This window comes from Ictidomys tridecemlineatus, chromosome 6 (assembly GCF_052094955.1).
Source record: "Ictidomys tridecemlineatus isolate mIctTri1 chromosome 6, mIctTri1.hap1, whole genome shotgun sequence".
NCBI classification, from domain to species: domain Eukaryota; kingdom Metazoa; phylum Chordata; class Mammalia; order Rodentia; family Sciuridae; genus Ictidomys; species Ictidomys tridecemlineatus.
The window spans coordinates 40,838,686-40,865,156 of NC_135482.1; the positions used below are offsets into that span (position 1 = coordinate 40,838,686).

General features: G+C 34.0%; 1 pseudogene; it reads left to right on the forward strand.

The window, feature by feature from the left end:
• Window positions 1-10,091: 10,091 nt before the first annotated feature.
• LOC110598675 (cyclin-G2 pseudogene) lies at window positions 10,092-16,020 on the forward strand (annotated as a pseudogene).
• Window positions 16,021-26,471: the final 10,451 nt, after the last annotated feature.

Consider the following 26,471-nt stretch of genomic DNA (forward strand, 5'->3'; position numbering starts at 1 on the left):
CATAATTTTATTCTCTTTTAATGCTGAGTAATGTTTTGAAGAGAAGCAGAGATACAGGACAATAACTAAATGTTAGTATAGGGTCCTGTAAGCTTATTTTTTTTTTCTTTTTATCAGAATGTTTGTGTAACCACAGCAGTGATAAATCACAGAAACCAGCGTGACTTGGGGACTTAAAGGAACTTTCTCAAATGTTCAGACCTATGTGAGATTTCCAGGTCCCTATAGGACAGATCATTGGCAGAGGAAAGCCCAGTCCCCAAACAACTAAGATTGAATGTCCTGTCAGCAGAGCTGGAACTAAAGTAAAGCACACAGACAACAACGCCAGACATAAAATTTAAAGCAGCATAAAAAAAAAAAAAAACAAGACCCTCAATAATCATACAAGCTATTTTAATATAACAATTTAAAAATAAAATTAATTTTGAAATAAAGTTAAAATAAGCTGAATATAAAAATTATAAATATTGAGATACCGTATGTTAAAATTAATAATACAGATCTCCTTTCTCCTTACATTTTAAATATTTTATTGTTCATGGACATTTTTGTATTAAGTTTTATTTTTAAAAATATCATATTAAAGTAAAGTTGTCTTGATCATTGAGTTTTTTTGTGTCCTGGTAGTTTTGCGTCTGAGGAAGCTACCTCTAACACTGGCCCCAGCCCTGTGCTTCCTCCCAGCCCAGTGAATGAGAAATAAAGGAGTGTGACTCTTTGCAAATATAAGAAGAATGTACCATATACTTCAGAATTTTTATTTTTATGTTTTTGGAGCTTAATATCAAGATTTTTTAAATGAGTTTATTTTTTCAAGGAGTTTCAAGTTCACAGCAAAATTGAGAGAAAAGTACTGAGATCATTTATATGTCTCTTGTCTCCACACATGCAATGCTCTTCCACTGTCAACAGCCCCTCACCAGTGATATGTTTGTTACAGTTGGTGAACTTACATTGACACACAACTGTCCAAAGTCTATATTTTATTTCAATATTCCATCTTGGCAGTATGCATCCTATGATTTGAACAAAAGTATAATGACATATATCCACCACTGTAATATCGTAAGAGTATCTTCACTACCCTGAAGATCTCCTGTGTTTGAACTTTTTGTCCCCTTTTCCTCACACTCCTGTGCCCCGAATCCTGGAAGTCACTGGTCTTTTTACTATCACTATAGTAAAATTTCCAGAATGTCATGAAGTTGGAATCACATAGTATGTAGCTTTTTGGACTGGCTTCTTTCACTTAATAATACACAGTTGAGTTTCCTCCATGTTCTTTTCATGGCTTAATACCTAATTTCTTTTTATTACTGAATACTATTTCATGTCTGGATGTACCACAGACTGTTTGTCATTCACCTACTGCAGAATAACTTGGTTCCTTCCAAGTTTTAACATTTCTGTGGGCAGGTCTTTGTGTGAAACTGTGCTTTCAACTTCTTTGGTAAAGACCAAGGAGTGTGATCACTGGATCACATAGAAGAATGTGAATTTTATAAGAAACTGTCAAATTGTCTTCCAAGGTAACTGTACCATTTCACATTCCCACCATTAACGAATAGGATTTCCTGTTGCTCCACATCCCCTCTAGCATCTGGATTGCCAATGTTCCTAATTTTGAACATTCTAATAGGTTTGCAGTGGTCTGTTATTGTTTCATTTCTCTGATGGCATATGTTGTGGAACACAGTTTTATTTGCTTGTCTGTTACCTATGTATCTTATTCGGTAAATCCTTTAATTTAGTGCCTCAAATGGCAATGCCAATTTTTAATTCCCATTCAAAGTTTTGTGGTTAGGAAGTTTTAAGGGCACGGCACATGTTCCGTTACTTCATAAGCAAAATTTTCTGTCTCCTTCAGTGACTTGTCTACCACAGAAGCTCAAAGGAGGTCAAGTGTATCATTGTAAATGGTTGATTGGTCACAATAAAAAATCTTGGCTCTCTGTTATCAATAAGTGATTTGCCTTAAAAACCAATGGGATGTGAACTGGGGATGTGGCTCAAGCGGTAGCATGCTCGCCTGGCATGCGTGCAGCCCAAGTTTGATCCTCAGCACCACATTCTCTCTCTCTCTCTCTCAAAACAAAAACAAAAACAAAAACAAAAACCAATGGGATGAAATGGGAACAAAAAGTTCTTGGACTATTGTAGGTACTCAGAAAGACCTTAATTACTGTTAGGGGTTGAATTTTGACTACTGCTTCTCCCTTCAGTTTTATGTTGACATTCTAACCCCTAGGACCTCAGAATGTCACTTTATTGGGATACAGGGTCTTTACAGAGGTAATCAAACAAAGATTAAGATGGACACTAATCCAGTGTGATTGAGGTCTGCATAAAAGGGAATACTTGGACATAGATACATGCAGAGGGAAGATTGAGGAGATACCAGGAAAACACAAACATGAAGGCAGCCAAGGAGGGAGGCCTGGAACAGATTCTTCCCTTGCAGCTCTAGAAGCACCAACCTCATCTTCATTACTGACTTCTAGCCTCCAGAACGGAGATGATGGATTTCTGCTGTTGAAACCACCCAGCGTGTGGTAGTTTGTTAAGGTAGCCCTAGCGAATATGTTGTTTATATCCCTCTGGCTGCTGTTTCTTTCTGTTCGTTCATTTCACACAAAACAATAGTACTTATTACTGAGGTGAGGAATTTTTCATATTAACTACAGAGAACTGATCACCAGAGAAAATTGGTCTTTTCATTTTCAGTGCAAACATGGTCATTTAAACCTTGAAGAGTCTTCCTCTCCAAGCCCATTTCCTTATTCCTTCAATCCATCTCCAATTCCCTGTCATTTTCTTCCTGCATAAGATTTAGCTGACATAGGAATAAATTCCTATGAAAGAAAGAGGCATAATTTGTTAGTAAATGTCTTTTTTTTTTTGTAGCTATTTCCTTGAGCAACTTTTAACAGAGTGCACTACTGTGCAATACAATTTCTATCTTGTCATTATTTGTTTTTAGAAGAGGAGAAATGGGTTGCCCAGGGCATTATAAAATGTGGGTAGGGAGGGAAATGTTGGAAAAGTTTTGGGAAGAATTTGATATCCAGGCTTCAGTTCTTCTAATAAATGCATATCTTAACAATTTAAAATGTTTAATTCTGTATGGAGTTCATATTTTTAAATAGGCAACATTAAATCATTTCCATTAAGCATCATAGTTAAAATTTTAGTTGGGAGATGAAATTGCATGTATTTACTGTGTACAACATGATGTTTTGGAGCTCATCTATATCTTATGGAATGACTAAATTTTTCTAATTACCAGATGCATTACCTCATAGTTATAATTTTTGTGATGGCAGTACTTATACTCTCAGTATCTTCTATATAAATTTTTGTATCTTTTAATCAATCTTTCCCAAATAGCTCCCCCAGTCAAACACCTCAAACTCTGGTAATCACCATTCTACTCTCTACTTCTCTGAGACCAAATGTTTTGTATTCCACAAGATTGAGATAATGCAATATTTGTCTTTCTATACCTGGCTTATTTCACTTAACATAATTTCCTCCTAGCTCATCAGTGTCACAAATGACAGGATATCTGTTTTTTTATGGATGACTAGTATTCCATTGTGCAAATATACAATATTTTTCTATCCATTAATCCATTGTTGAAAATTTAAGTTGATTCAATATCACAGCTATTATGAATAGTGCTGAAATGAACATGTGAGTGCAGATAACTCTTCAATATACCAATTTCATTTATTTTGGATATATATCAAATATTGGGGCTTCTGAGTCATACAGCAGTTCTATTTTCATTTTTTTTGAGAAATCCTTACACTATTTTCCACAATGGCTAGTTTACCCACCAATAATGTGCAAGGGCTCCCTTTCTACACAACACTTTTAATCTTTTGTCTATAATAACAGCCATTCTCACAAGTGTGAGGTGATATTCCATTGTGATTTTGATTTGTATTTCTCTGATGATTTGACATCTTGAATATTTTTTTTTTGTATACCAATTGGCCATTTGCATGTCTTTTTTTTTTGAGAAATGTCTATTCAGGCCCTTTTCCAGTTTTTTAAAAACATTTATTTTTTAGTTTTAAGTGGACACAACATCTTTATTTTACATTTATGTGGTGCTGATGATTGAACTCAGTGCCTCAAGCATGCTAGGCAAGCACTCTACCACTGAGCCATAACCCCAGACCCCCCTTTTCCAATTTTTAATTGAGTTATTTTCTTGCTATTGAGTTGTCTGAGTTCTTTATATATTCTGGGATATTAACCATTTATTGTACATTTAATTTATAAATATTTTCTCCCAATCTGCAGCCTTTCTATTTACTCTGTTGGTTATTTCCTTTGCTATGAATATTCTTAATTTGACATAAACCCATTGTCTTCTTTTGATTAGTTTTCCCAGTCCAGTTTATTGGAGAGACTGTCCTTCCTTCATTGTGTATTCATGGTACCTTTGTTGAAAATCAGTTGGCTATAAATGTGGAGGTTTATTTTTTTTCTGTACTCTCTATTCTGTTCCATTGGTCTATGTGTCTATTTTTATGCCAGTACCATGTTGTTTTGATTACTCAAGCATCATAGTATATTTTGAAGTGAGCGTGATGCTATGCCTCCAGCTTTATTCTTTTGTTAAAGTTTGCTTTGGCTATTTGAGGCATTTAGTGGATATCTATGAATTTGGGGATGGATTTTTCTATTTCTGCAAAGAATGTCATTGGTATTTTGGTAAAAGTTGGGTTGAATCTGTAGATTACTTTGCATAATATGGATAGTTTAAACATTAACTCTGTCAATCCATAAACACATAATATATTTGTGTTTGTTTGTATCTTCTTCAAATTTCATCATTAATATTTTGTGGGTTTTAGTATAACAATATTTTACTGTCTTGCTTAAATTTACTTCTAAGTACTTTATTTTCAGACACACACACACCACTCACTTTTTTTTTCTTTTAAAGTGCCAGGGATAGAACCCAGGACCTTGTGCATAATAGGCAATTTCTCTATCACTAACTCATAACCCCAGCCTCTCAATGTTATAATTTTAACTAAATCTATGGTTTATAAACACATTTTTAAAATTCTGTCATATGTAATTTTGTCATATGTAGCATTTAATTTTATTATTTGATTTATTTAAGTATTTATTAGGATCTATGATGAGCCAGTCCTTGTTATAAGCATACCTGTGAAAAATTTAAGTCCTTTAGAGTTTAAGATATTTGTAATAAATGTAATACATAATTAAGTAACGGTATATTATATGGAAATTAAATGTAAAAGAAAAAATAGAATGGGATTAGAGCAATATAAATGAGATTGAGCATAATTTTAAACATGACTGGTCAAGTTTGGTATTGTGAAAGTGACTCAAAGCATAGGAGAAAATGACCTCTATAGAACCTGGAAGAAAATCAACAGCAGGTATAGATGACCTAAGGCAAGAGTGTACCTGGTATATATGAAGAACAATGAGGTGGCTGGTGTGGCTAGAACTAAGTGAGTCGGCAGAGTAGGACATTTTGGTCAAAGAACTAAGGGGAGGTCATGGGCATCAATCATGGTGGAATCTCTGAATCTCTTCTTTAAGAGCTACCTACTATTCTTTCATTCATTCATACATTTATTTTATAAACATTTATGGTTGTCTGCAGCGTGTGAAAGACTTTGTTAGACCCTGGTGTTGCAGAGTGGAATAAGACATTCTTTATGCCTTCAAAATATAAGTCCTGGAGAGTACAGGTGAAGGTCAGTGACTAAGTGTGGTAAGTGATTGGCAACCTGGGTATATAAAGAAATAATGCTTTAGTGTGTGTGTGCGTGCGTGTGTGTGATGAAAATGACTGAAAAGACAGGAAGATGATGCTTGAGGTAAGCTTTGGAGGAGTTACTTAAGGCAAATAAGGCTGGAGGGCAGACAGAAGGCAGGGTTTCCATGCATTTTTTATTTGTGTTTTCCTTTTGGGTTTAAGTGTCAGAAGGTTCTATTTATGAAATTTCTTCTAAGCAATTCAAAACATGTTTTCAAGTCTCATGTGTCCTATGATGAATATTAGGTCTCTTTCTTATACTCTCCATTGCATTCTGAGTATCCTTTGCCTCTTGTATATCTTCAGATCAATTATTATTTTCCTTACAGGGTAATTGGTTTTTTTCTTTTTTATTGATCACTATATTCTCATTGTTTGGTAAAGTTCCTGGATATGTTTCTGGCTCATAAATGAGAAATAAAAATTAGTTGGCTGACATAAATGTAAAAACTTGCATCTGCCTAATTAATCCTAATGTTTTAGATCATTTTTGTTAGATATTTTATGCATTATATCTCTTCTGTCTTTAACTTATCTTATGCTATATTCTGTATGAATAACTGACATTTTAAAAGCATGGTTTCAATTAAAATTTATTGCAGTTATTTAAAATATATAAAGTAAATTTTCTTTCTTGGTGCTTGTGTTTTACCCTTTTTCATGACTATTCTTTCTTCTTAAGATTTATGTGTTACTAAACTTCACAGTTAACAGAACATACCCCAAATTTTGAGTTTTTTCTGTAATCCTGCAGGCGCTGGTGTTCTAGTGTCTCTGAAGAAAGATGCATGAATAGCAAAGATATTGGAAGTTGGCCTACCTTAAAATGGCCACTCTGACCACTGTGTGATAGTTGCCACTTAATAATATACTCTGGCAGGCTTGAATTACATGGTATTTATTATACAGTTCTGTATATGTCACTCCATTGTTTTTGGCAGTGTGACACTCTGAAGTTTGGTCTGTTGCTACTTCCTATTTACTTTCTCCTCACTTTTGAGGTTTAGTGATTTCATCATTTTATTCTTGGAATTTGAGCTTTTTTACTAGAGCATATCACAGCACTGACTCATTTGACACCAGATGTATTTGTTTCCATTTTCATCTTTATTTTTAACTGCAGTACTTTTACATTACAATGTTGATTATCAAGTTTGCTCCATCACTCAGGTGTTTTTGTAAGATATTTTAAGAATAGATTTCAATGACTTATTATCCATATTTATACCCACATTACACTTTTATACTTCTATATCTTTTCTTTGAATCTATCTGCTTTTTTTATAAACGGCATCTATTTATGTGACATTACTTTTTTTTTTTTGTATTGAAGATCTTTCTTTCTTAGTGAGGTCAGATTGGTTTTTCTCCACTTACCTCTGTTACCTTGCAAGTTTCCCTTTCCATTCCTTAAGCTAGATCCCATCAACTCCATCTCTTGAGGCAGTCTTTTACTCAAAACTCAATGAGAAGTTACCTTGTAGGAAAATTGAAAAAAAGAATATGTGCATAATTACCTGTTTTGTATACCCCTGTTTCAGTATCGTTTTCCAATTAGAACATTGAATTCTAGTTTATTAAAAGTCTCACCAGTGTTCCTTATGGTTGACTAATTCTGAAGGTATAGATAAGCACTAATCTTAATTAAAAGTATTTAGCACTAATTACTTTTTATCCTTAAGCAAACCCATAGTTATTCGAACTTAATCTTTCCTTTTACAAACGTACATTGAATACTTATTATATGTCAGGCACTGTGCTAGATACCTGAGTATATAAACATGACTCATATAGTCACTGTCCTCATGTGACTATTTGTCTAGGTTCATTAACTCTGCTTGTGATCAGCTGTTCAAGGATTAGGTCCTAAATTTGGTATTGGATCAGCTCCCTGTTTTCAGGGAGTCCAAATTCCCCCCCTTTTTTTGTATTAGCTGAAAGCAAAAACAAAAACTACAACTAAACAATATATAAGAATAGTCAACAAAATCTTTCTTGTCTGTAGAAGCTCAGCATACTCTTCTCTATTGTATTCTACAGCTCTACTTGCCATATAATACAGCATTGTCAGTGATCTAGACTCCAACCACAGAAGGCAAATGTGGCAGGAGTTAAGAGGCTGGCGAGTATGTATTACAGTGGTAAATGAATTGCTAATTCAGATATAAATTTGGGAAGAAATGGAAAGCCTATTACTTAAAATGACCCCTAGGCATTTACTTATTGAATAGTACAACGGTGATGTTGGATCTCTCCTTCAAATGCTAGCAGGCATAGTGTGGAGGTGAAGTCAGACATTTGCCAGACATCAGGCATCAAGGGAAATCCAGATTGGCTCTTGTCATCTGCAACATTGTTTCAATCTGCATGCTAGATGGTAATGCCCTGTCTAGGTTTGTATTACTGGAGTAGGAAGAAAATGCTAGGAACTCAAGATTCTAATTATACATTTAAGACAGACAAAAGTATCTTTCAATGCTACATTTGTTATACTGCATTACATATTTCCCCAAACCATATGCATGCCTATGATACTGTCCAATGTTATAGAAATATCAACAGATAAGGCCAGCCACGTATTACCAGTAACTTTGGAGGTCAAGACAAGAAGATCACAAGTTCAAAGTCAACCCCAGCAATTTAGAGAGTTTCTTAGCAAGACCCTGCCTCAAAATAAAAAATAAAAGGGCTGGGGATGTGGCTCAGTGGTTAAGCATCCCTAGGTTCAATCCCTGGCAACAAAAATAAATAAAAAGTGAAAAGAAGTATAAACAGAAAACTATTAAGCAGATTGACCATCCTTGTCTATCAGTTCTCCCTCGAAAAACTTTATTAAGGTTATCAGTGAAGAATGACTATGTATATAAGTATATGTGTGTATATATATATATATATATATATATATATATGGTATTGGTGAAGAATGAATGTATACTTGGGATCAGTGAAGAATGAATATATATTTGAATATATTCATATATCTCCACAAGGGCAAAAAAGAATACAAGACAACAGTGGCTAATAAGACTTCAAAAAATTTAGGAGACAGTAAACAAATGAAGAAAGCATAGTTTACTTTTCAGAATATAAAAAACAGGAATTCGAATGCCTGTAGTACTTATAAGAATCAATCTGCCTTGCAGAATGCCTGGAACATGGGGTGGGGTATATGATTGATAAGACAATTGGATGAAAATCTATGCACAAAGTAGTTGGACTTCCCTCATCCCTTAAATAATTTTCCTGAGGCAGACAGGAAACTACCCAACCCCCATCCATGGTAGTTAACAGAGCGCTTAGTCTGGACAAGTGAAGTTAGAGAGCTTCTGATTCCAGAGACAATAGGCATAGCTTAAAAAAGAAAAAAAAATAAAGAGGTGAGTTTCTGAGCTAAAAATAGATCATATAAAATATGTATATTGAAGTTTAGGACTAGCAGACTGCTTCCCTTGCCTTGTTCCCAGAATCCTAGATAGAATCCTAGTCAGTGGGTTTTATACCCTCCTGTCACCAATGCACACCAATCTGCTTCTCGTTTTCACGTATGAAAAAGGCAACTAATGATTAGACATTTGAGAAAAGAAAATTTGGGAGACAGAGATTAAAAGCAAATGGGGGAAGAAAAAAATTAAAAACCCTGGAGAGAAACAAAGATAATCAATGAAACAGAAACAAACAAACAAACAAAGTCATAGTTAATAATATCAAGGAGGTAAGAAAAGATAATCTGTCTTTGTAAAAAAAAAATGAGGCCAACACAGCTTAATGGAAATTAAAAATATAAGAAACCAGAGGAGGTGTGCTTCAGCCTCTTTGGATGGCATGGCCACCAAGCTTCGGAGAGACCACAGTCTGGAAGAGCAGGAACGGCAGAAGAAGGGCAGGTACATCAGTGACATAAAGCTTGGGTGGTGAGGCAGAGGAGGTGGCAGTGGCAGCAGAGGGCTGTATGCCTGGTGGAGGCACTGATGAGCTGGCAAGTCCTTGATTCAGTGAAGGAAAGACTCCTTCATTGCTCTGTGCCTAGCTTTCTTTAGGCCAGACACTGCATCTCCCATCTGGTGAAGGATTTGGTATCATAGGTCCTGGCAGTCTGGAATGGGTCCAGCAGTCTGAGCTGTTAAAGTTTTATCTGGAACAGGAATAAAAATTCCTATCACAAGAAAAGAGGGTGGTGCTTGATGGGGGCTTCCCTTGAGAATCACAATATATTGAAGATGGAGAAGTGCTAAGATCTAAAGGATTTAACCAACTTTTTTTTTTTTTTTTTTTTTTTTGATCTTGTAAGAAACTTTTGTCTTGGATGCCGATATTTTGGACAGATCCTTGGCTCTTGGGAAGGTGAAACAAAATTTGTCTTGCATAGGAGTCTGTTGTTTTGCTGGTTGCCAAAATTGTTGAAGAATAATGCAATATTTCATCTATTCATGAAGTAATCTGGATTAGTTAATGTAAATGTACCTCTTCTGACAGAAAGTAAATGGAAAACATAATTTAAAAAAATCAGAGCTATGAATTGGGTCCTACTGCTGTATTAAACATTTTTTTTTGCTTACATAAGACTATTATACTTGATATAATAGGAAGAAAAGTAATATTGAGTTTTATAAACTGAAAGCTCAGTTAGAAGCTTGCAATTTTGTACCAGCCTTTTCAAACGTAAAATCATCTGATTAGGTTTGTGTCTTCTTAACCTGGAGGTAGAAATGCCATGGTCCATTGAATTATTGAAAATTTCCTGCTTTTTATAAAGCATTGAAAGATTAATGATACTGAATTCTTCAATTGGAAGGAAGTAGCTTCTAAATGTCTAGGTAAATAGTTCTTCCTAACTGTGGCAGTGAATTGGTTTGGATTTTGTTTAGGTGTGGGGTTCAGACTTTCTAAGATGGTACTATGGAGTTTCTGAAGGTTTCTGTATGAGGAATATGGAAGCCAAGACTGTGAAGATATGAGTGGTGGGAAATGAAGCCTTGGCAGCTGTCCATCAGTGGCCAAAGATACAGGGCTTTTTCACCTTGAAAGATGTGCAGGCTCTGTTCTTCCCAGTTGAGAACTCTAATTGTCCTGTATCAGAATTCAGAGTGTGTAAGTTTAAAAACAATAAGTTTAAAAATAATAAAATAATGAGTAGTTTTCTCATTCATTCCCTACATAGTCAGGAATACCAAACGTTAGAATACCTGCTGTCTTGTATTATTAAAATCAGATCTGGACTATTCTCATATTTTAAGCAATCATATATGTTAGGGCCTCTTAAACAATGGAAAATAATTTAAATATTTCTACTTTTTACTCTTTGCATAAAAATTTTCCTTACTTGAGGGGGCGAACAGGAGTTGATACTTTCAATTGATTGTGTACCAAAAGGATTTATAAAATGAATACTGTAGCTTTTCCTAAACTTTATGCAGCATCTTCAGACATCTGTATTTTAACAGATTAGGTTTGTGCAATGCTTCTGTAAGAGAAAGAACTGATTATATTTTCATGGTTTATTTTAGATTTCCATTAACTGCCTTCTCCAATCTCATGTCTCAGAATAGAATATACTATTAAATTATAAGAAGTCCCTTCTTTAATTTAATGCTCATTGGTTTTTCTGATTCAGGTCCTACAAACTTAGGAGTTTTAACATTGACATTTCTGTGGACTTTTTAATGTAATATCTTAATGGAGGTTTCCAGGAGGGCACAAGTAAATGGCAGGCTAAGGCTGTTAGATTGTTGCCTTACCAGTGGCTCTGCATTGCCTGACAAGCGACTAGATTTGCATGTACATGTGCAAAGCTCTGCAAAAAATCCCCGAAAAAAACCCAAAACAACATCAACAACAACAAACTGAATCAGAAATGGCTAACTTTGTAATTTATAAATATTGTTTTAGTTAGTTTTATCTAATTTTCTTTCATTAAATACTATATTCGCATTATTGCATTTTACTTACTTTGGAATTAGTATTTCAAAAATAATTATAAGAGTCAATCAGTGCTAATATTAATTACAAATAAAAATAGGTGTTTGGAATGTTATGGTTTAAGCATATTTTTCATTAGAGTCTTAAAAATAGTGACATATGAACTTAGTATATGTAAAGTGTTACACAGAAAATGGGTGCATATAAAAAATTTATAAAATGTCTGTAAAATATGAAGCTTAAAAGTTAACTTAAGATATGAGTTTTTAACCTGATGTCTATAAGAGTCTTGCCACTGAATTGAGTTATAAATCATTATGTTTCTGTACCATGAATCATATATTGATGATGTGTTTTCACAGTAATAAGTCATCATCACTTGGATGCTCCACTTCCATTTAAAAAATATCAATTTAGATTTTCTTGGCTTTCTCTATATGTCCCTAAAAATAATATGGGTATGATTTGTCAAAAACTGAAATATAATTCACAAAACATAAAGTTTAGCATTTCAAAGTGTACAGTTCATTGCTCTGACAATTTTGTGTAATCCTCACCATTATCTAATTCCAAAACATTTCTAATCATGCTTCCAAAGAAACATCATGCTTATTAGCAGTCAGTCCCAATTCCTCACCCATTCCATGTCAACTACTAGTCTATGTTTCAATGGATTTGCCTATTATGGAAATCTCTTATAACTGGAACCATACAATATTTATTTAGCTTTAAATATATGACCCTTTGAATTGGGTGTTGTGGCAAACAATAGTAATCCCAGCAACTTTGGAGACTGAGGCACAAGGATTGCAGATTCAAGTCCAACCTCAGCAACTTAGTCAGACCTTTAAGAACTTAGCAAGACCCTTCCTCTAAATAAATAAATAAATAAATAAAATAAAAACAAAATAAAAAGGACTGGGGATGTAGCTCTGTGGCAAAGCACACCTGGGTTCAGGTTCACATTGAATATTTCTCTGAAGAGAATCTTTAAAAAATGGTTAACGAATTACATAGCAATAGAATATCAATGTAGCATAAATGGATAATTAAATAAAATAATATAACTTTTGAAAGGTTAGAAAGAAAAACCAAAAAAGGAATAAATCAAAAAGATAAACATAAATATTGATATCCCAATATATATTAATCTCATAATCTTGCTATGGCATTAGAAAACAGAAGGGGTAAGAAAGCAGGAGAATTAAGAAAAAAATAATACAGAGCAATTTCTTAGAATTAATCCATGTGAACCAAGTTTGAAGGTCATACCCTACTCACCACAGGATGAACGAAAAACACATGACAGACATATTACAGTTTCTTTGAAAAAAAAATTACCAGTGAAAATCTAGAAAACTAAACAAAAGGAAAGAAGATGCAGAGATGATCATTTTGACAAAGACTAAGAGTTCTATGACAAAAGACATGCAATCTTAGTAGACTACTTGGCTCAGTGTACACAAATTTTACATTATAGTGTTAATGTCTGTAATTTAAGCAAAGATTCTTTAATAACTATGTTAGAGGATGGCCAGGTGAGGATAAATTGCAAAAGGTGGCGATTTAGTTAGCATTTCCTCAAAAACCATAGAAAATACTTATAACTGTTTATCTAGAAGCACTGAAGTCAATGCTAGAGGAACAAAGCTGTTGAATGCATCTGAAGAGTGACACTAGGGTTGGGAAAAAATGGTATAGGGTATTCTGGTTTTTGATATAGCGTTCTGATACTCTATGATTTTTACCTATGTCAAAAATTAATAAATTAAATGTCAGTATTTTAGCTTTTAAAAACCACTTAAATCTAACTTTTATATAGTGCTGATTTTATTGATATTAAATATTATTTTGTTAGCCTAAAATTTATCTAATGGATCCAATATATAGTAGTTTTCACCCATTTTTATGTTTTACTTTGACAGAATTTACTTTCTCTATATGTCCCTAAAAATAATTATTGTCTATATATATGTGCAATATCTACAAAAAACATTATACATTTAAATAAATGTATGTGATCATTTGGCACAAAATATATTTCAATCAAACAACATTCTTATATAATACTGGATGATTATGATAAATAATAAAAAATAAAAATCTTTTTGAATTTTTTGCTTATTTTATAATTTAGCTATATACTTGTTTTGAAATCTACATGGGGTAAGAGAGGCAACACTATCAATCTCAGTGACTATCATTGCCAAATATGGCATTTGTCATGATTTATGTCTCTTCTAGTTAGTGAAATAGAGTCACTGAGCCATTCATATTGATCATGATCCAAATGACTCTTTGGCCTTTGGTTAATCTGTTAGAATGTAACAAACTTCAATAAAAGGTCAAGGATGGTTTCTCAATAGATTAAAGTATACGGTAACTGATGGAGTGTATGATAACTAATAAAGATAGAGGCTATTGTCTTCTCTTTTATTCAGGACTTTTCTAGAGGGTAGCTAGCATAGTTATGATCTGTTTGCTGCACAGTCCAGAGGTAGAAAAGGAATCCAATTATGGCAATTGGTCCAATTCTCATCTTCTGGTTGCAAATTAGTCTGGGTCAGATCAACAAACACGCAAAATATTTTAGCATATGGTATATATCTTGATTATAAAGTCTCAGGTGAGAATTTTTGTATGTTCACCTTTCTGGTCTTCTGGACTTGTAGAATACAGAGAATAAGGCAAGGACAAGAAGAGATTCTGAAAGAAAGCTAAAGGACACAGGGAAGGTTATTACAGACACAAAAATGGCAAAGGATATGGTATGGGGGGTTTGTTGCTTAGTAGAGAGATTAGGTTAGGATGAGGAGTCTGAAAGCAGGACTGGTTGAGGTGCTATGAAAAAAGGAAGAGTGTACAGTATTGACATTTGTAGGTGATTAAGAAAAGTAGGAGTGAGGATTGTTCACAGGTTACTGTCCTCAGATGCTTTCCATTCTAAATTTTGCATGTCATTTTTCTGCAGGCAGTGATGTCCCTTACTTGTCACAGGGTGATAAGGTGATAAGGTCTACATATGAGGAATTTTCAGCAGGCATCTAGAGTTCTGATAAAATCCAGGCTTTTTTTTTTTAAATAGGGTTAGAATCAGTCATGAATTGTTAATTTAATCCCTTCTTCAACCTACCCTGTGTCTTATTATTAACTCAAATGATGACAAGGTTACTTATTTGGCTCAGAAACCCTTCCCTATCAGATCAAAATGAAGATTACCAAACAGAATTCTACTTCTTTTTGTTTTCTTTTTTCTTTTTTTTGTTAATTAGAAAAATTATTTATTTCTGTTCCTTTCATACATCTTACTGTTGAGAAAACAGTCTTGCATATATATGTGAAATAAAGATCAGCAGTCCAGAGTTCTCAGTTCTCAGAGTTCTCAGAGATCTTGCTTCCTGATTTTTTACATTAACTTCTGAAAATCAGAAATATCTGAAAAAAATGTTTAAGGGGGTTGTAAAAAATAATCACTTTATTCAATATTATAATTTTAGAAGAATAGTATATTTATGAAATGAAAAACTAAGAAAATGACGCTTAACATCATTAGCACAACAGGTCATCAGGAAAAAAAAATATACTGTAATAAACTTGTCTCTGATACCAAGAAATTCCAGTCCAAGCTTTCATATATTTCCTATGTTTTCACTTGATACTTTTTACTACTGCTTTTTATTCTTTTCCACATTTCATAAGAGAGGACTGGTACAGCCTTTACAACTTCATCAAGAGGAGCAAATTCAGAATCTACTGATTTCTTCTCAAAAGGCACTCTAACCCATCAGATAGCCTGGCAGTTTCATTCTCATGAATATTCTAGCCATGACAAAGCTCTGTAGGGCACAGATGAATCCAATGAATAGAAGCAGAAATCTATTGAGTTCTGGAATATTTGGTGCAATGGATCGGTCCAGGATTATGAAACCTAAACCCCCCATTATAAACAGAAAGCTGGATGCAAGTCCTTCCATGATGTATTGTCCATTTACTCTGTAGGCCAAGAAAGCTACTGGCCTCTGATGCCCATGGTCATCAGTCATAGAGCCAAAACTCGGAGGTTCAACAATAACATCATAAATTATTCCTCTGCTGATGAGGAAATAAGACACCACCACCAGAGTATACACCGTCCTGGCCGACAACATGTGCACTCAGGACGGAGCACTAAGAACAGGACTCAGTACAAAGTCTCCATGTTGGTGGTGTCTGGGGCAGCTCTCGGGCCTCTACTTTTTTTCTTTCTATTTGATTTCTTTGTCACCTACCTAACTCTCGAAGCTCTCTAGGACAATTAAATGTATTCCAACCAAGCAACATTGAGTAACTCAACGACAACATTTAGGTTCCCAAATGTCGCCTCTTTTGGTCTGTTCAGTGTCTTAAATCTTAGTTCTTTTGTTGGAACTATGTAGTGTTAGCAGCACCTACAGCAACACTGGTGCTTCCCACACCCCCATAAGTTCTACTTCATTTGAGATCTCTATAAAAATGTTGCATCAGAGTAAAGACATCTCTGAACCTTTGAAGCTATTTTCCTCTGTTGCCCAAAGTGATTCTGTTATTTGGAGATTATACAGCGTTTTTCATCTGGAAAAGCTTTGTGGAGAAATCCTTCCTTCCCTAGTGTTATTAGGTATTGAATGATAGTCCCCTTTAATGGAGAGATGTTCACCTCATCTCTGGATAAATGGGTTCCATGATTTGGTAGGGATGATATGACAGTAATTTGACCCAGAAAAGTTATGAATGGTGAAACAAAGGAAATTCTTCTAAGAAATTCTGAAATTTAAAGAATTATGTTTTGATGTAGCATCAAAGGAACCTGAAGACAAGCCATTGAAAAAGATTAGGAGTTTGCAGCAGTTGGCAAAGGGGTTTTTTTAAGAAGGCAGGTAGGGGCCTTAGGAAGAGAATTACTAGAGGTACTGGTAAAGGTAGGAAATAATAGAATTGTCAAACTCTTATTGGTTTTCTCCTGATCCTCCCCCTCCTCTTCCAGCTGCTCTTCCTCCTCCTCCTCCCCCTGCTGCTGCTGCTCCTCCTCTTCCTCCTTTTCCTCCTCCCCTGATGCTCCTCCTCCTCCTCCTCTCCCTGCTCCTCTTCCTCCTCCCTCTGCTCCTCCTCCTCCTCCCTCTGCTCCTCCTCCTCCTCTTCCCCCTCCTCCCCCTCCTCTCCCCCTGCTCCTCCTCTTCCTCTTCCCCCTCCTCCCCCTCCTTTTCCCCTGCTCCTCCTCCTCCTCCTCCTCCTCCCCATCCTCTTCCCCATGCTCCTCCCTCTCCTCTTTCCCCTCCTCCTCCTCCCCTGCTGCTGCTCCTCCTCCTCTTCCTCTTTCCCCTCCTCCTCCTCCTCCTCCCCTGCTGCTCCTCCTCCTCCTCTTCCTCTTTCTCCTGCTCCTCCTCCTCCTCTTCCCCCTGCTCCTCTTCCTCCTCCTCCTTCTCCTTTTTTAAAAACAATATCTGGTTGAGGATTAATATGGAATTACTGGGTACAAGTCTAGCAAGAAAGAACAGAGTAACACCTGGGGCTGTTAGTGGTTTGCTAGCCTGAGTAGGTAATAAAAATGTTGTGCTAACCTTGTGAATTATTTAGTTTATACTTTCAAGAGGTAATGTTTGGACATAGGCATATAAACCACAAGCTGACATTTATTAAACATAATTTAAATGCATTCAATCATTTAAGCAACAAATGATTTACTGAATTTCCAGATAACTTGAAATTGTCTTAGATAATTTCAAAACTGTTCTAAGAGGTGGAAATTTGTAACAGATACTTAAAAACAATGTGATTTAGTTTGAAAAGGAAGGACATTTATGACATAAGGGCTAAGATGAAGAAAGACAAGAACAAAAGTCAGAAAAATGGAAGTCATATCATAAATCTTAGGAAGATTATTGAATGTTTAGATTGATTGGTAGTACTTCATTGGCAATCTCACAGAAAACTGCCAAAAAATTTCAAAAGTAGAAGTAGTGCTGCAGTCTGGCTGGGCACAATTCAGGAGCCACTTGTCAAAAGAAACAAACTTTATTTTTAGAACACACACACCACACCACACAGCTCCTCAGGAAAAACCCTCAGAGCCCAACTGCCACCACCGGCTTCCCACAAGCCTCTCAACCTCCCCCACTCCTCCTGCTCTTGAGGCCGATTGGCTGGGTCACGTTGGCGGAGCCAAAAAAGTCCCCCAATGAGCAGCTCCATTGTCTGAAAGGGCGGGGAAATAGCCCAATGAGCATCACCGCAGAGGAGCCAATCAGTTGGCAGCTAGAAGTTTGCTGGGGCGCTGTGAGCCAATCATCAGCTGGCAGCTGGAAGTTTGCTGGGGCCCTTCGGCTGTGGCTCTCAACAAAGTAGCATTGATTTAGGAATCTTAATCAATATTGTCATGTTGAGTTGGAAGCAGATGAATGGTGGGATGGTGGTGGTGATTGCAAATATCCAAATATTAAGTGAAACCTCCCTCCAGGGCTAGTTTTGTGGTTGTGTAGAAGTGAAGAAGAAATAGGCATGAGAACCTGAGGTTGCAACTGATTGCATTCGGGTTGAGTATAACACCACTGGATTCAGACAGGTCTGCTAAGTAAGAGTGATAATGGTTAGTTCTACCAAAAGTCTATTTGAATAAGGCGCTAAGAAGTTCCCTGGATGAAAATTCAACATATAAGAAAAGGATGTTAACTGTGAGGTATTAGAAACCAAAAGAAACTTTTGTTATTTTTAGGAATAGTGCTGCTGAATATACATAATTTTGCCAGTTGGATTTGATGGACCTATGTTTTAAAGTAAAAACTGAATGTTATTTAAAAGTCTCTAAGATGGGAGCAAGCAACTCTGCTTTGGTATCTTCTAGTATGACATGAAACAAAATATGGAAAGAAGTATTTCCCTTTGGTGCAAAGGTTTGATGCTTCTGATATTTGAATGCACCTGCTGCAGCAGTAGCAGAAATGGTGGGACAAGACTGACAACTGTGATCTGCAAGATTTTAACAGCAACCGGAGGACATGCTCATATTGAACCAAAAAGTCCAAAGGAAGAGACATGTGGGTGCAGTTCAAAGAATGACTTGATCTGAATACATGCAAGATATCTGGTAGGGACCCTAGAAATACTTGGGAGGAAAAGGTTTATCAGGGCATTGGTCCTAAATTATGAAGAAAGAAAAACAATAAATAAGACATAGGTGATATTTGAATTGCTGTGAGTTGAATATTGGGGTAGTTAGAATAATGATTCCCCAACAATATCCTAATCCAATATTCTGTCAGTATGCTATATTATGTAGGAAATGTGGGAGGAATTAAGGTTGAAAACAGAATTAATGTTGTTAATCATATATTATTTATTATATTATTCAGGATTATTCAGTTGGGACCAAAGTAATTCGAATGGTCATTAAAAATGAAAGATACCTATAGAAATAAGAAACCCAGAGAGGTAGCAGCATAAGAAAAACCCATCAGTCATTGCAGACTTTGAAGATGAAAGAGAACCATGAGGTAATGAATGAGGGTAGCATCTTGAAACTAGAAGAAGAAAGAAGATTAATTTTCCCCAAGAATCTTCCCAAAGGAGAAAACCCTCTGAAGTCTTGCTTTTAGTTCAGTGAGATCCATTTCATGCTTTAGTTCTCCAGAACTTCAGGATAATAATGTTGTGTTATTTTTAAGGCATTAATTTGGTGGCAATTTGTTACAATTTAGCAGTAGAAAACTAACATGGATGCAAATTTATGAGAATGGATTTGATTAATACATGGAAGAGAACAGTAAAACAAATATACAATTTAGTTGTAGAGCTTATATGGTTGTTGGGATAACAACGTACCCAAAGAAGTAAATAGTAATTGGGAATGAGAACTACTTAGGGGAGAAAATAATGGAATTCAATTGACTTATGTTCATTTTTAGGCAGTGAAATATGAATGCAAAAATATCTAGATGAAAAAACAGATTTGGAAATGAAGTTAATAGTATTGAAAAGCATGAGAATGGAGGAGGGATGTAATGAATATTCTAGGCAAAAAATTACTGGTTGAGCTTTGGAGATTTTCAGATTTAGGGATAAACACACCTTTGAAAAATAAAGTAATGGTGGAATTAGAGAAATGGAATGGGAATCAGTAAAATATTAGAACAAATAGTCAGTGAGTTTGTGTTATGTACTTAAAGTTCTGTAAACAACTGTTGAATGAGAGCAACATCTTAGAAACCAGATAAAAGGTAAGGTCCAAGTGCTTAAAAAACGACCGTGGTAGCCCAGAGTGGTGAAGATGTTAGAGTGTACATCCTGAATAGTATTATCTACATATATGAGTATTTGTTTTGCCCATGCCCTTGCTGGTAATGAATGTAATAACTTGAAGTTTTCAGGTACACTCAACTAAATTGAGGTTTATTCCTCATTACATTATCAGACAATGGATGATAATGTATAATAATTTTTATGGTATTCATTTAACACTTTGATCTGATTTTCCCTTAAACTTCCTCTCTCCTTTGCACTTAGTTCATGTAGTACCAATTCATCTTCTACAAATTTCTTTAGTTACATATGTGTGTTCATGTAAAATATACAGTATTGTTTTTTTACAATACACATTATACTTATATATGTAGATATGAATTGCAAAAGTTTCATATAAATATCAGATTCATACATAGATATATGTTACATTGTATTTTTTACTATACCCCCATAGAACTGGACATATATTTTTTTATAACTATATATAACTATAACTATATTGGACTTATCCTTTTTAGTACCCACCTAAACTATATAATTGATTAATATCAATTGCTTCCAGTATTTTACTACTATTTTTACTACCACTGTTGAAACAGAAATAAGACTTTGATACAGATGTGAATTTATGGGAATTGATGTGATTAATAAACATTTTAATACTCATCTTTTTTTGTGTACTCGAGCAACTTCTTGAGAACATTTTGGATCATAGGACATGTATGTATCCTTATTTCACTCTTTGATTTTTCTCTCCAAAATGAATGCCACTGATTACATTCAACAGTAGTGCATAAGGATATTTCCCCCTTTCGTCTGTGACAACACTTGCTATTGTTAAATTTTATGTCAACATGATGAACATGAAGGACATTTCTTCTCATGGTTATTTTATTTGCATTTCTTTGATTACTACTGAGGCTGGTTATCTATTTATTTATTGCTTGCTTCTATAAATAGCCCATCCTTTGCTTTCTATTTGTTTTTCATTTTTTAATAATATTTAAGAGTTGCCTGTATGTTCTATATCTTAGTTTTGAGTGTTACAAATACATTTTTACTGCTAATGTCAAATGAGAAATCTTTGATGAAATCTTTTTTTTAAATTTATTTTTTAGTTGTAAGAGGACACAATATCTTTATTCTATCTTTATGTGGTGCTGAGGTTTGGACCCAGGGCCTCATGTGTGCTAGGCGAGCACTCTACCCCTGAGCCACAACCCCAGCCCCAAAACTTTATTTTTGATACATTACTATACATGGTTTTCCCTTCATTAATGCTTTTTGTTCTCATTTAGAAATCATTCTCTGGGCTGGGATTGTGGCTCAGCGATAGAGGGCTCGTCTAGCACATGCAAGGCGCTGGGTTCGATCCTCAGCACCACATAAAAATAAATAAATAAAATAAAGGTATATTAAAAAAAGAAAAAAGAGGGGGAAAATATACTTTCTTTTTCTGTTTTTTTTTCCTTTTAATAATATTTATTTAACTCATAAAGTTTATTTTTTGTGAAACAGAATTATAATTTAATTGTGTTTTTCATATAATGAATCAATTATTTTGATATTATTTGATAAGAGAATCCTTCCTTTATCAATTGTATGCTCTATTATTCTTTATCTTTTTACACCTAATGCTCCTTTTTGGAAACCTCAGGTCAATGAACTAAATGCAAGCTTTTGCTTTCGTTCATTCTAGGGATTTTGCTTTGAGGTCAATGTTTACTGTCCTATGTTTAAATATGCATTAATTTTGTCTTTTCTGCTCCATTTTGTACTTTTATGAAGGTTTTCAACTGACAGCTTACATCTTTCTTTAGTTATGTAAAATTTATGAATGTTATATCTTCAGTTATTTTCTCCCTATTAAATTTTCTCCTCATTTTCCTATTAAATGTTCTCCCTATTAAATTTTCTCCTTATTTTCCTATTACATTTTTTCTTTCTGGGGTTTCTATCAGATGGAAATTGATACTTATGCCATTAGTCCCTGAATCTGTTAACTTATATTTCTGTAAAGTTAGGGTTAGGTGTATATAAGTACATAAAAGCTTATGATATTCTTTTAAATAGATATGTAGTATATTACAATATCATAAAAATAATGTATTCCTGGACAATTAGGTTGCCAAATTTCATCACCATAACAAAAAAAATAATTTTACTGTATAAATTTTGCCTCTCATCTATGACGATTCCTTCAGAAGTTTCTTAGAAGTAGAATTGCTGAATCATTGGAGATGTACCATTTATTATGATAGACTGTCAACCTGTTTTCCAGAGTGATTTCTCCAATTTTATAACTCCCACTACAAGTGTAAAAAAGTACTCTTCTTTGTATGCTTGCCAAAGTCTGATATTTTCACTCTTTGATTCTTGCCAATCTTAGGAAAAATAATTTGTTTTAATTTGAATTTTTCTTTTTGAGTCTTGAGTAACTTAATATATATCTAGTAGCCACTTGTGATTATTCTTTGTGATTCACCTGCTCATGTTCTGTCCATTATTTCTATTTTGATTTTTTTATATAGACTTTAGGAACTCTGCATATGTATTCTGTGTTCTTTGAAACACATTGAAAGTTCTTTGTAAAACTTTTCTGGGATTATAACTTTATTTATGGTAAATTTTGTTTTAGAAAGGTTTTTGTTTGAAATAAAGTCTGTGACCCTTATCCTTTGGCTTTGTGTTTTAATTAGAAAATAATCTCACCAATATTAACTTATACTTTCTTTTTCAATCTTTGTAATATTAATTGACCTGGAATTTATACACACACACACACAAATTTAATTGTTCAAATTGTTCAACAATTATATTAGTACATATTTTCATTTTGCTTTACAATACTTTCTTTATCAAACTAAATTTAATTATATATGTGGATTCATTTATGGATATTTTATGGATGTTCTTTGTCATATATTTTAGTTTGTGGAGTTATTTTGTTATGGATTTAAATAGTATTAAACATAGATTTATTTAATTTTTTTATCTACTGCTCATGGTAACTTCTCTTTTGTCTAACTCTTTCCTTAGGTCTTTGTAAATTTTTGGAGTGTATTTTTGCTTACCACTTTTTCTCCTTAGCTTTTCATTATCAACCTCAATTTGTATTTTAAAGTTTTCTAATTCTTCAGAAATAGTTTATCATTAAAAAATCTCTTTGTTTAGAGATTCATTAGCATGAAATTGTGCACAAAGTAATTCTTACAATTTATAATCTTAACATACTTTTTGAAATTTTAGTTGTTTATTTATTCTTGATAATTTAAGGTTTAAATTTTAATGCCATTGCCCTCAAGAATCAGCTTCTGATATTTATAAACTTTATTAATCAAGAACAAGAAGCTAAAATCATCCACATGAATTGAAGTTGGAAACCTCTATAAGAACTCACGTTTGGCTTAATATAGATACAGATGGTTACCTATAAAAATATTTATAATATGTGCATATGCATGGGTTCATATGTATATATATGTGTGTGTGTGTGTGTGTGTGTGTGTGTGTGTGTGTGTGTATTATTTTGTCAGTTGAAGAAGTCTAAGAGCAATGGTTTTGAAGTAGTAGTAAGTACATCCGAATCTGGATTTTGAAAACCATTCTCCAATAAAAGAAATAAGAACTCTTTGGGAGAAATGGCTGATTCTAGGAGTGGTGCAGTAAATATTTAAGATAATCTTAGAGCATCTAGTTGTACTAGAAAGTAAGGAATATTAACAACAACAACAAAACCGAATCCCTCCCTCCTAATAAACAGACAAACAAATTAACAGAAGACTCCCACATGATGGAAGTAGCCCCTAATACTCAAGCTGGAACAATTTGAGGAATGAAATAAATAAGAAAGTATTATAAGTGGAACTATAAAAGAACTAGTTATGATTATATAGAGATTAAATAAAGAAATAGGGATAAGAGTAAATCTTCAACTATAAGTAACTTATGTGGATACTTTGCCTTCAAGGAGTTGAGGCATAATTTCTCAGTACTTGAGTGTGAGCTATGCACAAATGAGTTCCAAAGAGTATTGCATGTAAAGAGGAGAATGGCAATGGCGTCCTTTACAATGAAAAAGTCTGAGATATTCCAGCACTGAGGTGATCAAAGTTAACAACAGCAGCTCAAGGAATGTATGTATGTGTCATTAAAATGATGGAATGGAATCACATTTTGCCTCTGTGGTCTTCCCTCAAACCCATCACTCTAGCCCTATCTTGAGGAAAAATTGGACAAATTTCAATACAGGGACATTTCACAAAATACATGACTAGTATTCCTCAAAATTGCCAAAAATATAAAAAATATAGAAAGCCTGAGAAAATGACTGAAGTCAAGAGCAAGAACGACCTAAGTGAACATGACAACAAAATATAATGTGAAAACCTGGATAGGATCCTGTAACAAAAAAAGACATTAGGTAAAACGTAAGGATTCTAAATAAAATGTAGACTTTACTTTAAAAATAATGGTTAATATTAGTTCATTATTCTGACAAATATACCATAATAATGCATAATATTATTAATAATGAAACCAGGTATGGGTGCATTGAAACTCCTAAATTTTTTTTTAAAAAGAGAGAGAGAGAGAAAATTTTTTAATATTTATTTTTCAGTTTTTCGGTGGACACAACATCTTTATTTTATGTGGTGCTGAGGATTGAACCCAGGGCCCCGCACATGCCAGGCAAGTGCGTTTCTGCCTGAGCCACATCCCTAGCCCAAGAACTCCTTAATTTTTCTGTATCTAAAACTATTGTGAACTAAAAGCTTATTTTAAAAACATCGGCAGCAGATGTAATTGTTTTCTTTTTTTCATAGATTTTCTTTTATCTGAAATTCTATCCTTGTATTTATATACATCTAAAACAGAAGATATACTCTTATTGATTATATGGTAACTAAATATATACCTGAGAACAAAAGATCAATGGGAAAAAGAATTTCCTTATGATATTACATTGGAAAGTTTTCCTATATGGGGAGCACAGGGAACCTCATGAACCCTAATAACTGGTAGTGAGACCCTAAAGTTTACCTTTTTCTGGGAGAGCACAAAGGTGATTTTTGTTCACACCAAAGATAATAAATCACTGCTCTATCATGCGATGTGGCACTAAACACACAATATATACTGTCTCTGTACTCTATTTAATCTCTATCTTTTGGAGGTAGTCATTTAATCCAAGGTTGCTATTCAGTTCAGCTGAACCATGACCAGCTCATATTTCTCCATCTTTTCTTAAAGGATTTTATAAAAGACCTTGCCTATACCTACAAACTTCCTTACAAAGAATTTATGGCTAAAATTGTCTGACCTGAATGCTTGGAGTATAAGATAAACATGACAGATATGTTTTTTTCATCTTGATAAAAGTTATAATTGAACAAGACAGGTAAGCATTAAACAAATAATTATCTAGATAAATGATTAACTATAATTATGATAAGTATTATGAAAAAGGACTAAGAATATATAGGTTGAGCATCCCTAACTAAAGTATCTGAAATTAAAAATGTTCCAAAATCTAATAATTTTGAACACAGACATGACATCAGATCAGAAAATTCCACACATGACCTCATGTTACAGGTCATAATCAAAATATAGACACACTGAAAACATTGTGTAAAATTTCCTTCAGGGTATGTCAATAAAGTATATATGAAACATGAATGAATTTTGTGTTTAGACTTGGATTCCATTCCCAAGAATTCTTGTATTAAAGTAAATATTCCGAAATCTGAAAATATTGGAAACACTTCTAGACTTAAGCACTTTGTATAAGGAACATACAACATGTAATAGGTAATCTGACCAGTATCTGCTCTTGTGCATGAAATGAAGTGTCAGGGAAGGATTCCACTATGGAATGTGAAATCTGACACATGGATAGATTGAGTTGGGTAGTATGAGGCTGTGGGGTTTAAGGTAGAGTATACCAAGAGTGTGAGAGTATTGTAGGCATAGGGGATAGCATGTGCAGATGTCCTGTGTGGGAAAATCTTTTGGAGGATGTTATGTTAGAAAAAATTGAGTTGTCCACACAACAAAAATTTTCTGTTTCTTATGTGCCAGGTTTTTGGATGAATGGCTCTATGCTCTGTTATTGGAACATAGAGATCAAATAAGAAAGAAAAAAATGTATGTTGGTATCACTTGTCATTAGTAAATTATTTCCTAATAATAACTTCATTTCAGAAAACTCATAAACTACTTCATTATAACCTGTTTTGATGGTTCAAGATTTTTCACTTCGTTCTTTTCCACTTTGAATATTAGATATATTAGATTTTCTTTAAGCTTCATTAGTTCATCCATTCTCTAGAATTTCTAAAATGAAGAATGCCCATTACATATCTTTTTTTAAATTTTTAAATTTTAGTTGAGAACTTCAGTATTTTTAATTGATTTTTTAAAAATAAATGATAGCAGAATGCATTACAATTCTTATTACACATATACAACACAATTTTCATAT